Source organism: Meleagris gallopavo, chromosome 1 (genome assembly GCF_905368555.1).
Source record: "Meleagris gallopavo chromosome 1, MGAL_WU_HG_1.1, whole genome shotgun sequence".
In the NCBI taxonomy this organism is placed as follows: Eukaryota; Metazoa; Chordata; class Aves; order Galliformes; family Phasianidae; genus Meleagris; species Meleagris gallopavo.
The window spans coordinates 84,006,715-84,018,371 of NC_139404.1; the positions used below are offsets into that span (position 1 = coordinate 84,006,715).

General features: G+C 42.5%; 1 long non-coding RNA gene across 1 annotated transcript; it reads right to left on the reverse strand.

Annotated features, from left to right (window-relative positions):
• Positions 1-639: 639 nt before the first annotated feature.
• LOC146545472 (uncharacterized) lies at positions 640-4,058 on the reverse strand. The gene is made up of 3 exons (XR_014887121.1): positions 3,710-4,058; positions 3,029-3,171; positions 640-1,621 (listed from the first exon to the last, which is right to left on the reverse strand). It is a non-coding gene; the product is annotated as an uncharacterized LOC146545472 (long non-coding RNA).
• Positions 4,059-11,657: the final 7,599 nt, after the last annotated feature.

Sequence of the window (11,657 nt, forward strand, 5' to 3'; positions counted from 1 at the left end):
AGGTCTCTAACTTTCCGGAAGTGAAACAAGTGCTTGGCAGAGAGGGGACTGGAACCTGAGTTTCTGACAATAAGGCTGGAGCCTAGCACTTCTGGATCAATGGTGCTACACTGGGTCTAACAAAGAGGTGAGACCTGAGGGTTTTTGATCCGGTTTGTCTTGTGTTCATCCCATGGTTTATCACTGCATCCTTAGTTAGCAAAATACTACGTAATTTCCAACACATCAGCTGTCCTTCTTATGGTACAGGAAGCTCTGAAATGAGGGAAATGTTTTATTATCTCTCCAAATCTGGATCTTTGAATCTCTCCTGAAATGTTCATTCTGCTGCTTTCACACGTCTGAGCTCTCATATTAGGTTACCTAGCCCACTTTTGGGCCGTGACTCAAATGTTATCCTTCTTTACTGCTTGTCTTACTACATCTAGTCTTTTGGAGTAAAATAAACTGGTCTGTTTTCTGATTCTGTCAGAGTGAATTGCCTGAAGTGGAGCTGAGGGATTTTATGGGAGGATGCTAGAAAGTTAACAGCGTTTGAATAGCTTTCTGTGAGCCCTATATGCAGAGTGAGTGTGTAACTAAACCCAAGTGAAAGTATAGTACGCTTTGGCCTGCATCTTAGCTGTGTCAGCTGGGATGGGCTTAACAGATTAGTGAATCATTAATGAAAGTGCCTAGAAGGGGATTCTGAGGCACTGAAAAAGAGCCTGGGATGACTCTCAAATGAAAGCTTTCTCAAATCTGCCATTGATAGTGGTTCATCTTTTAATTCCTAAGGCTTAAAAATGAATGGTACAAACACCACTAGGTGATATTATATGTAGGTCACTCCAAAAGTAATGCCTCCCATTTATTTCCATGGAAACTACAACAAATACAAAGAGCACAACAACCTTGCTTGATAGATTTAATTCTTAATTACGCAACACTGTTTTTCAGCAGTCACTACCATTCGCTCTGAATTTTTTCCAGTGATGACCAGGAGTCTGCATGCTATGCTTGTCAAAATCTACACCAGTGGAAGTGACCCACTCGTTGCCACTGCTGAAATGCACCCTCTACTGCCTCAGTTCACATCTGCTGTTTGGTCTCTCTCAACATTCAAGAAGTATTGATGGATGTCAGTGAGTGTCATTTTTTCCTCATAGAGGAATTCAGTGACACACCTTCGCTTCAAACGTGCTTCCATATCATACACCACTTTGTCAGGCTGCAATCTGCTGCCATCAGTCCTGTGGCAACAAAATGTAAAGAAACTTTTTGGGATGGCTTAACCTATACTGCCAACACCCAACTCTGATGTCATGGGCCAACATAATAAAATAGGAGGCATTACTTTCAGAGCAGCCTTTGTAGACGAGTGTATTTTTACCTCCTGTCTTCATGCTTGAGCCTTCTGCATATCTTTATGAGTCTGGTTTCTTTTTGGTTCAGCCTGATGCAGGGCTCTCCTTTCTCATTCCGTCTGAATGTCTGCTGCAGCTTGTTTGCAGTAATTGGGATTTGGTATGGCATGAGTGCTGGTCTGCCACACCATGGCAGCTTGCTCTGAAGGATCTCACAGAATAGCTTCAAGGTGGGACTTGCCATTTGGGGCTCACCAGGTTTTTACTCACGTTACCTGAGTAAAAAGCAGAATAAGCAGAACGCGCTGATGTTTTTTCCCTTGCAATTTTGCACTCAGTTCTTTCCAATCCTTCTTCCTCTCTCTTATTCCCTGGGACAAGTGAGTCAGATTTTCCAGAACCGCTTGCCCTTTTTCACTACCTGAATCAGATTCTCTCTGGGCAAGGCAGATATTTCTGTCTTAGCTGTTTCTTCCTTCTAATCTTGTCTTCCCGTTCTGGTTCATCTTAAACATTTTTGCCAAACATTTTTGCCCTTTGTGTTTGTATTATTAGTTGCTTCTGCTGTGTCTTTTGCCTTTGATAAGTAAGACCAAAAAAAAAAAAAAAAAAATAAGGAAAGGAGATACTGTCTTCACAATTTAATTAAAAAAATTCAAGAACTCAAGTAGCAAACAAATGCTACAATTATTTATGTTGTAAAATGTGTCCAATAAATGAGTATTTTCCAATCCCACTGACTTCAAATCCACAATTTGCAATGTAGATTTTGTGGCAACAGACTTATTCCTAATATGTTATTGTCCTAATTGGTCTGTCTAGCAAATATTGCTACGAGAAGATATTTTTATTTCTGACTGAAATTGACTCTTCTTCCTGTTCTGCTGCACATTTTATGCTTGACTTTGTTTCTTTGCCCTTCTGTGTCTCAGTTCCTACCTCTTGTCCCATTCGGACTTTGTTTTTGCAGCAGCAGTTAGATTGAGTGGATGGTCCTCCTCCCAGGGCTGACCTCTGGTATGTTTGCAGCTGATAACGAGTATCTGATAATGGCTTTAGGACACAGAGCACTTCAGCTACCCTGGTTTGGAAGGCAGCTTACACCTGTGGGGAAAGAGCTGGATGAGCTGAGTGGTGCTCCAGGTATTGGTGATGATGGTCCATCCACATCCCCTCTTTGTAAAGAGAGATCTTGGTCTGTTGGGGAGGTCTTGAGAGGCCTGAGTGGCCTCTCACTGCTGCAAAGCTGCAGTGGGAGTGAGCTGGGTGAGGGCCTGGTCTGTGGTACTGCCTTGCCGTGTGTTACACAACCCTGAGGGCACTCTAGGCCTACAGCTGCCCAGCAAATTCTTGCCCCGGCTAGAAGAAAATACCTTTATTTTGAAGAAATGTTGAGCCCATTGAGATTATCAGTTGAACATGTTCCAGTGATATAATAGATCTGAGAACAGGAAGATGGAGCCCACACAGCATTTCCTGCCTGCAGGCGGAAGGTTTCAAAATTATCACCTTTGGGAAGAAAAAGTTCTCTCCTACGTCTTTCAGCTTGCTGAGGCAGGGTGAAGGTGGGGATAGAGTTTGACTGGTTTTTATTTTACTTTTTTTTTTTTTTTTTTTAAACATCTACTTCCCTTGTGGGAAGCACAAGGGATACAAGTGGGTTAGGGGTTAAATGTTCTTACCTCGTTAGTAGATGTATGTTAACTGTGCTTGAGAAAGTTTAATGAAATGCATCAAAGCCAGGAAGTGTTTGCTCTGAGAAGATCTGAGTGTTCTCTCCTTGTTGGCTGCACTCTTTGAGCACGAAGTGTTCTAGCCTGTGGCCCTGGTGAAAGGGGAAGAAAAGCAAAATGATTTTTAAGGAGCCTTTCTCCTTTTAGGAAAATCTAGGGAACTTCTCCCATTATAAAGATTTCAAGATTAGTTTATCTACTGAAGCAGATGACTGCTTTACACCCATTGCATCTATGACTAAGGGGAAGTACTTTTTTTTTTTTTTTTTTAAATCAAGCTTCTGATTGTGTGGAGTTTGCATGATGTAAGTGATAGTAGCTTCTGTGAAATTCATCTCAGTCTTTCTGAAGGCAAAACCACCCTGAAATCCAGACACTCACCTAGGAGAGAGGTATTGTTCCCTGCTCTGTATTGTGAAGGCTCAAGCTGTTTTTTTTTTTTTTTTTTTTTTTAAATCCATGGAATTGCTTGCTTTCTTTGTGGCTGCTGTACGGGTACCTGCTTGTACAGACTACCCTGTAGCGCAGTGACAGAAGAGGGTTACAAAATGTTTCTCAGTTTCTTGCGGCTGTACGTACAGTGCTGAAAATAGAAGGTGGAACTAAACTACATGAGGAAAGAAATCCTACCGAGTTGCACACTGCAGGTTTCTGTTCCCTTGCGTTGTTGTAACAGACCTCTTTCATTGCTCTTGCTGTAAAACATACGTCAGTGTGTTCTAGACCCTATTTGGCAGCGTTACGCCAGCTTGGGGTTTCCTGCCAGCCTCCCTGGCAGGGGAATGTCCCTGATGGGGCTCACCCTGCCTGGGAAATTCCACCATGCAGAAAAAGTCCAGGGAGCCACTCTCGCGCTGCCGTCCTCCACCCTCCCGCTTCCTCTCACATGTCATAACATTCCCCTCTGGCCCTCCCCGATTAACCAGAGCTAAAAGATAAATGGTGCCTGGGCACTGCAATAAAAACAGCCCTGTGGGCACTCAGCCTGGAGCTCTAAAACTTAGGGAGAAGGTGTTTAGGGAGTCTTTTTTTTTTTTAGCTGTTTTTTTTTTTTTTTTTTTCTCCCCATGACTAAAAAGCCAGTGTAAGCGAGATGTTTGGTGGGTAGTTTCCCTGCTGTCGCTTCTGTTTCATATTGTTAAACCTCAGAGGAACTTTTCAGTCATTCTCACAGATGTGGCCATAAGGGATGATCGCTTGCCAGTGGGGTACAAGGGGATGGCTTGTATTCCACAGAGCTCTAACTTCGCTCTTCTGACATGAAGGTACTCTATTTCTGCTTGCTTTATTCTTTGAAAGCTGTAATTGATTGGAACTTACATATTACATATATGCACGTCGGACACATCTGCATTGGGGTTGGGTGTAGAAGACAAGTTGGGTTTTGGATGGGTAATGGGTGATAACCAAGAAGGAAGAAACCACAAGAAATGGTGGGATTTTGAAAGCTCGCAGTGGGTCTAGGGACAAAACACAAGTGAAATAACTGCAGTTCTTAACCCCGAACAGTTTTGATGCTTTGAGCGATTCTCCCTGACTATAACCTTTTTTTGAGGAGAGGGTGTAATCATTTTTCCAGAGTTAGGACAGATGGGCAGCTAAAATCAGGGCATTGACTGGAAGAGAGATTGGTAATGGATGCAAGTTGTCTTGGGTATCTTGATTACAGCATTTTGTTTGTTTGTTTAATCTAGTGAGTAATTATGGGATAGCAGAATTCATCAGCATACAAGTTTGCCAGTTTCAATAGGACAGGAGTAAACTTGTCACGATGCATTTAGACAGCACAGCAAAAAGTATAAGAGCAGGGATTTATGCTTGCTTTTGAGATTTAGCAAAAGCCTGTGGAAATTAAAAGAAGTATACTTAATGAACCCAAACTTCACTTTAAAAATCCAGTACGCTATAAGTTTAATGAACCAGGCCATAAACTCCTTTTCACTGCCTGGTGAGGGTTTCTCTGGCTTACCACATGAGGTTGACTATGCAGCATCCCGATTTGCTACCTGTGCCTGTATCTGCAGGTTGGGAGGCAGCTCAGCACTGAGCTTCTTGGAGAGAACAAAATGTAATTGTAGCCATGCTACAGTGTCACCTGAGGCAGGTGTATGGCTGAGGATGGGGAGCATGTGACTGTTTGAGATAGAAGCTGGGTATTTTTAGCTGGGACATCTTGGCTTCCCTCAAGACCAGAGAAAGAGCCAAACCCTGGACACTTTATTAGCCAGTCTGTGGGACCATCTAGTGAGGGGAAAAATGTCACCTAAGGACACTGGGAACAAAGCCATATTTCTGCTCCAAATTAAACTCTTGTATCACCTTTGTTCCTGAGGCAATCAATTTATTTTTGGCTACTGAAACCTTTTATTGACTTTTTTTTTTAAATTATTATTATATTTTTTTTTACAGAAAGCCATATTTCCCTTTGCATTTAATGGAGGTTGATAGGAGGAGGGTGTGTGTGTGGGGAGCAAACACCCTCTGACTTCAAGTGCCTATGGCTAGTTGCTGGCAAAGCTCTGGGACTGAATGCTGTTTCCCTGGGCATGTCCTTCCTATCCCTAGCCTCCCAGAGCAGTAGAATAGCAGGGGTGGCCGTAGCCCACCCTTCTGCTGTAGCCCAGGGTTTTGTGGACAGCAAAACACAGTTCTAATGATGCTGCCAGAAAACTTGAGTGCAGTTTTTGCATCCCCAATCACCAGCTCCAAGAGACGAAACGTGTAAGACTAGTCTAGAGCTGCCTTAAGCCCTGCTTTCTTTTCAGGAAATTGGCAGGAATTGAAAAGGAAACTTAAAAATCCATGGTCTAGCTTCCATGGAAAGCAGTGTCCTGCGAGATAGTATGTGTCTGGCTTTAGACAATACATCTTCCCAGCTGAAAACTGAAGGAAAGAGCCAAGGTGTGAGAACAGAGTTTTTCATGATGCCCCACTAAATCCAGAGGGTTTCTTTTCAAGTTTCTTGCTATTTTTTGCTAACTGCTGCACAACTTGCGTATTAATGTAACGTGTTGTTACTATCCATTGTAATGGATTTCTTTCTAAGCGTGTAGAAACTGGCTGTTAATCTTACAGAGTCAAAAGAAGACGTGACGCTAGTATCTTTTTCATGATATTAGTACCCTTCATGCAGTTGTAGGAATTATATTGCTGAGACACATGTGGCAACAAATTCTGATAGTGACGTTGTCCTACTTGAGGATGATTGCACACATTTAACTGTGGATAAATCCTACTCTGGAATTTAAAGTTCATCCCAAGCATCAGGGAAGTTTTTATAATGCTGCTTGGATGAAACCAACATTTTCCTTACCGTAGCGAAATCTTACTTGGCTGCCTTGGTTTAGGTGCTTTTTAGAAAAGTGAGAATATTTCCTGTTTATTGAATTTTTGTCTGACTAATGGAGGACAGTTCCACAGCTGAGTTTTGGGACTTTCCTGGGGTCAAATAGCCATGTGATTTGAAAGCTGGGATTTCTCTAGTAACTGGAAGTCTGAACTAAAGGTATTTAAAATCTATGGTATGAAAATCATAGTGAAATAAGGTCAAGACATAAGGCATGCAAGAACAGCAACTGCTTTGCTGCAGTAAACTTTGAGTTGTTAAAGTGGTGCGAGTCTCAGTGGTGTGAGACACTCAGCATTGTCTTGTTTCTGCCTGGGATTTCCTGCATGCTGATATGCACTCTCAGATTGAGCAGATCCTTGCATATCAACTGTGTAGGACAGTGGAAATCAATGCTGAAGCTCCCTGCAGGTGTTGATCTCACCGCACAGCTACAGCATAGTTGATCTGCATGTGTGCTACCACTGTGCCTGGTATTTCTGGCCATGTGTCAGCCCGGTGAGTACTGTGAAATAGATGTGACTGAATTTTTGCATCCAAGAAGTGGGTAATTTTTCAAAATCTGTCTGGGCAACATTTTTGAGTAGAAAAATATGTTTGTGAAGCCTAAATGTACGGTAACCTGCGCATTAGTCTATCCATTACTATCCAGTACTATGTAAATTGAGAGACTGTTTGATCCTAGGCAAAGTGCAGTTTGAAAACTATATTTTTCTGGTTTAAAGCCTTTCTGAGATAAAGCAGTTTTTCCTCATATTTCTGCATTGAAGAGCTGAATTATGCTACTGCATTCTGTGAGACAACTTTGTATCCCCTATGAGAACATGATTCTGTTTTCCTTGTAGTTAAAGTTGTCCTTGTTTGTGGAAAATAAGGAGACTGAAATCCAAGCCTGCTGGAGCCTAACCCATTGCCTTGGTTGTAGCACTGCTCCCATTTCTGACAACAGAAAACAAAAATGAATGTGGGCTTAGAATGATCGATAGGTTTTTGTCCTAGGTTGGCCACCTGAGTTAGGAGGAAAAAGGCCTTCAGCATGAATCATAAGGAAAGCTCATGCTTGCATCTTTAAATCTACAGTGGTCTCAATAGCACTGAGAAACTTCACTAACTCCCTTTCTAAACCAAAATATTGTAAGCATAGTGTTTTGAGACAGGAACATGTACTATTTACTTCACGTGTGCATACAGCAGTACGTTTTCCAGTTGACATGTGATGTTGCCCTTTGCTATGGGGAAACAGCATTTTGCTCTGTATTTACATGCTGTGACATCAGCGGTGCGTGTGTCTTAGTGATGAGTTCCTATTGCAAGGTACTAATGAGATAGTCATGTTTTCTCCTAAGCTACTCTAATCAGGGCAGTGAGTATGCCAAAAGGAATGTCCACAAATACAAGACGTACAAAGGAGACTGTTTACTTGCAAAGAAATCAGCTTAGGCAGCTTTGAACACTTACAGGTTTGGTGTTTCTTTTCCCCTGTACTGATTTCAGTGGCTTTACATACACAGTGTGAAAAAATCTACTTGGGAGTAACCAACATTTTTTTTTTTTCTTAAATATCAAACAAACAAACAAAAAAAAGCAGAATTGAGAGCATTCTTCAGATCAAAGGAGTAAGACCCAAAAAATACACGGTAAATAGTCTGAGTTTTTTCTCTAATATGAAGAACTATACACGCTCCCTTTTGAAGTTCAGACTAATCCTAGAATGGCAATCATGGAGACCAATGTCGAGGAAAAATGTAGCAATACAAGTAGAGCAGAGGGAAGGAACACAGACTCCTCTGTACTAGCTTTTAGAGGAAGAAAAATGCATCATGGCCTGTTTCCAACTTGCCAACATGTGGTCTCTTAAGTTGTTAGGGCAAACATGCTTATTGATCCTGTAGAACAGTCTCTGGGAGTGAAGTTATTACTAAGCTTTCATCTCCAGTTTTCTTGGTGCTGTTCTAAAAGCCAACTCAGTGTTATGTTGGACTGTTTGGAATTTGTATGCTGCGTAGAAATGCTTCTGGCACACAGAGGTGTGGCAGCTGTATTCACACACCTTGACTCAAAGGCTGCAGCAGGAGGCTAATTATACCTATTTCAGAATAAGCAACATTTGACATCCACGCAGCAAATATTCACTTGCATTAAGCAACTGGACAGTAAGCTACCATTTTTATTTTCAATCTAAGAAACACCACAGAGGTCATACAATTCCAGAAATGTGTTGCAAAACCAAATTCTTGTTACTATTAGTTTGTCCCTGCCAATTTACCTAAAGGCTGTTCTGTGTTGTTCTGTGCTGCCACTTCGGACAGCCTGAGGAGGCTTTAGACCACTCCCATTCCCACCAAACTGTGAGCTGCTCCGGGGGCTGGCACTCTCCTTGTGCTCCCCAGTGTGTTAGGAGTGGCCACATATCTGGCAGAGACAACTGCGTACTGCTGTAAAGTGAAAGCAAAGCTCTGCTTTCTGGAGTTGACTTATTTGAAGTCGATATCCCTGATTGCATTCACCCCAGTGTGTGCCCTAGGGACCAGGCAGTGCAGGCACAGATGCTGTATAGGCTGTCCATTTCCCTACAGCAGACTGGCCGTATTCATAAAGCGTAACCCTTTGCTGTGATCTTTTCTGAGCTCTGTGTGGCCTCCTCAGGACATATTTTCCATGCTTGGTTTGTTGGCTGTTTTTTTTTTTTTTTTTTTTTTTTTCCCCCTCTTCAACACTGAGTGCCTGAAATAACATATCACTGCCAACACAGTGCTACTTTTCAAGCAAGTTGTTGCTGCATATGTGACGTGGAGCTACAGCTTCCAGGGGATTTTTCAGAGGGGGAAGATGAGGAAGGATGCCTTTTGGAGAGTCATTCAGAATAGCGGGAGGTAAACTGACACAGCCTTGCCTGTACAACTGCTTGTAGGGAGCAGTCCTAGACCAAACCGTACTGAAGTTTCATCCTTAGGAGTTGGTGATCCCAGAACTGAGCTCATGGACATGCTCTGTTACCAATCCTGGGAACAGGATATGAGGGTACGCTGTGGGGTTGCGTCGTTTGACCATATAAAAGTAGGGGTTGGTTTTGTTGGATTGGTGATCACTTACCTATGAAGCTAAAGAGGATGATATAGGGTGTTAGGAGGAAGTAATTTGCAAGCATTTGCAAACCTCTACCTGAGCTGTGCAGCCCAGGTTTTTCAGAGCTGGGAGTGCTCAATCCCTTCCATTACCTTGCAGAACTCATTGCACCAATTGTCCCCATCCAACATTGAGGCAGTTTCACAGAAAATTTCCTTCTGGTTTCTTTAATGTTATGCTGCAATATGGTCTGGAAGTCCCCTTCCCCTTCCAGCTCAGGCCATAGGCATTTTGTGAGAAAGGATAAACCAGAGATGGTTGAAAGCTGGACGGGAAAAAATCTCTCTTGGTCTGAAGTTATGTTGTCATGATTAAAGTGCTACTCTCAGCACCAGGACCCAGAAATGAGGGAAAACCTCATGGTTATGATTAGAAAATGTGTTGAAAATAATGAAAATGTGTTTTAACAGAAAACCCCCAAAGCTCTGAACAGGCTCCTTGATCTGCTTCAATTTTAGGCAGTGGGTCAGCTGTTTTCTTATGTCAAGAACACAGTTATCTCAGGCCTTGTGCGTGGGAAAGCCCAGTACAGCATTTCCAGTGCGTCTTTGCTCAGTGCTGGCTCTGAATAAGACAGCAACGTGGAGACAGGCAGCAGTGATTAATCTACATGTTTAATTGGTAGCGAGGAAAGAAGCTGAGGTTTTGATTTGAAAACCGATACACTGTGTCTCATTTTAGCAGCAATCTGAGATAGGAATATAAGCACGACTCGCTATTTGCTGCCTTATTCAAGACAGGTTTCGGGACAAATGTTGCTAATGTTGGCCACTAGTTGGCATTATTGATGCATCGCAGTGAACAAGAGGAGGGGTGATGAGAATCTGGAGGCCATTGCTTAGGGAGCTGAGGTGTCCACCCCTACACAGGCCTCTTGGCTCTGTAGCTCCATGGGTTTTGCTGGGTTACTGCTTAGCTAAAGCTGGCTGAAGCTGCCTGGTGAGTGCCTTTGTAGATACCTACTCTACTGACCTCCTCCTCCTCCTAGCTTGTGGCCGTCCATACAGGCTCTGCCAGCTCTCCTGGCAGGAGAAGAGGTGATGAGCCCTTCTGGTTGCTACCCTGCCTGGCAGGAATTTCCTTAGGCTGAAGACATTTGCTGGAGCTTTGGTCACCACAAATGTTACGTGGTGGTTGGGCTAAGAGAAACGTTCGAGGTCTGCAGTATTAATAATTACAATTTGTAAATGTAGCAATAATTTGCCAGTAACTTGCATGGAGCACTTTGAGAGGTTGTTGGGAGCCGGCTCATCTTGTGCAACGTTGGGTGTGTGTATTTTTGAAAGAGTCTTTTGTTACAGAGTTTGGTGGAATTAGACCTGTCTTAATCTGCTTTGATGGGGAGCAGATTTATGTCAGGAGACCTGATAAATGAGACATTGTTGATGAAACACCTGAGAGCTGAGGTATCAGAGTGTTGCCCGAAGTGGATTTTGTCCAGTACAATGAGAGCAGATCAACAGTTCAGCCTTCAGTAGACTTGCAACTTTGAAATAGAAATTCCACAACCTCTTTGCATTAAGGTAAAAACCTCATTATATTTTTTCATAGGATAGTTTTTGTTTACACATAGAGGCTAATCTTCAATTAAATCAGATCCAAAATGATTACGGAATAGCAGTGGTAAAGGTATTGCTCGCTCTGCCTGTATGTGTTTTTATGGACCTTGCGTGACCTAATAGAATTAAGAGGAGAGAAACCCACTTCTGGTTTGACATCCACTTTTACTCTTGGCATTTCTAAGGGAATTACAGACCACTATGCCACTAAATCTATTTCTTCCATCTACATACTTCTCCAATTCACGTTGTTTGTTAAAAGATAAGATCCATTCACTTTGGCAGTTGGAGACCCTTCTGACCAGACTAAAATCATTTGCTTCCCAACTACAGAGCAGAGATGCAAAAATTAGACTAGATCAGTTAGATTTGTTTTCAGAAAGCCATGTTATGGATCTTCCCATCAGTCTGCAAAGCGTGTCCTAGAGGTAAGGGATCTCAGCAAGTGCATTTTAGCAAGAAAATAGTCAAAGTGCCTACCTAAAGCTAAGGTATCATGATTGAGATCTTGAGGTTTGGAGAACAAGAGGGCAAAGTCACATGTTTA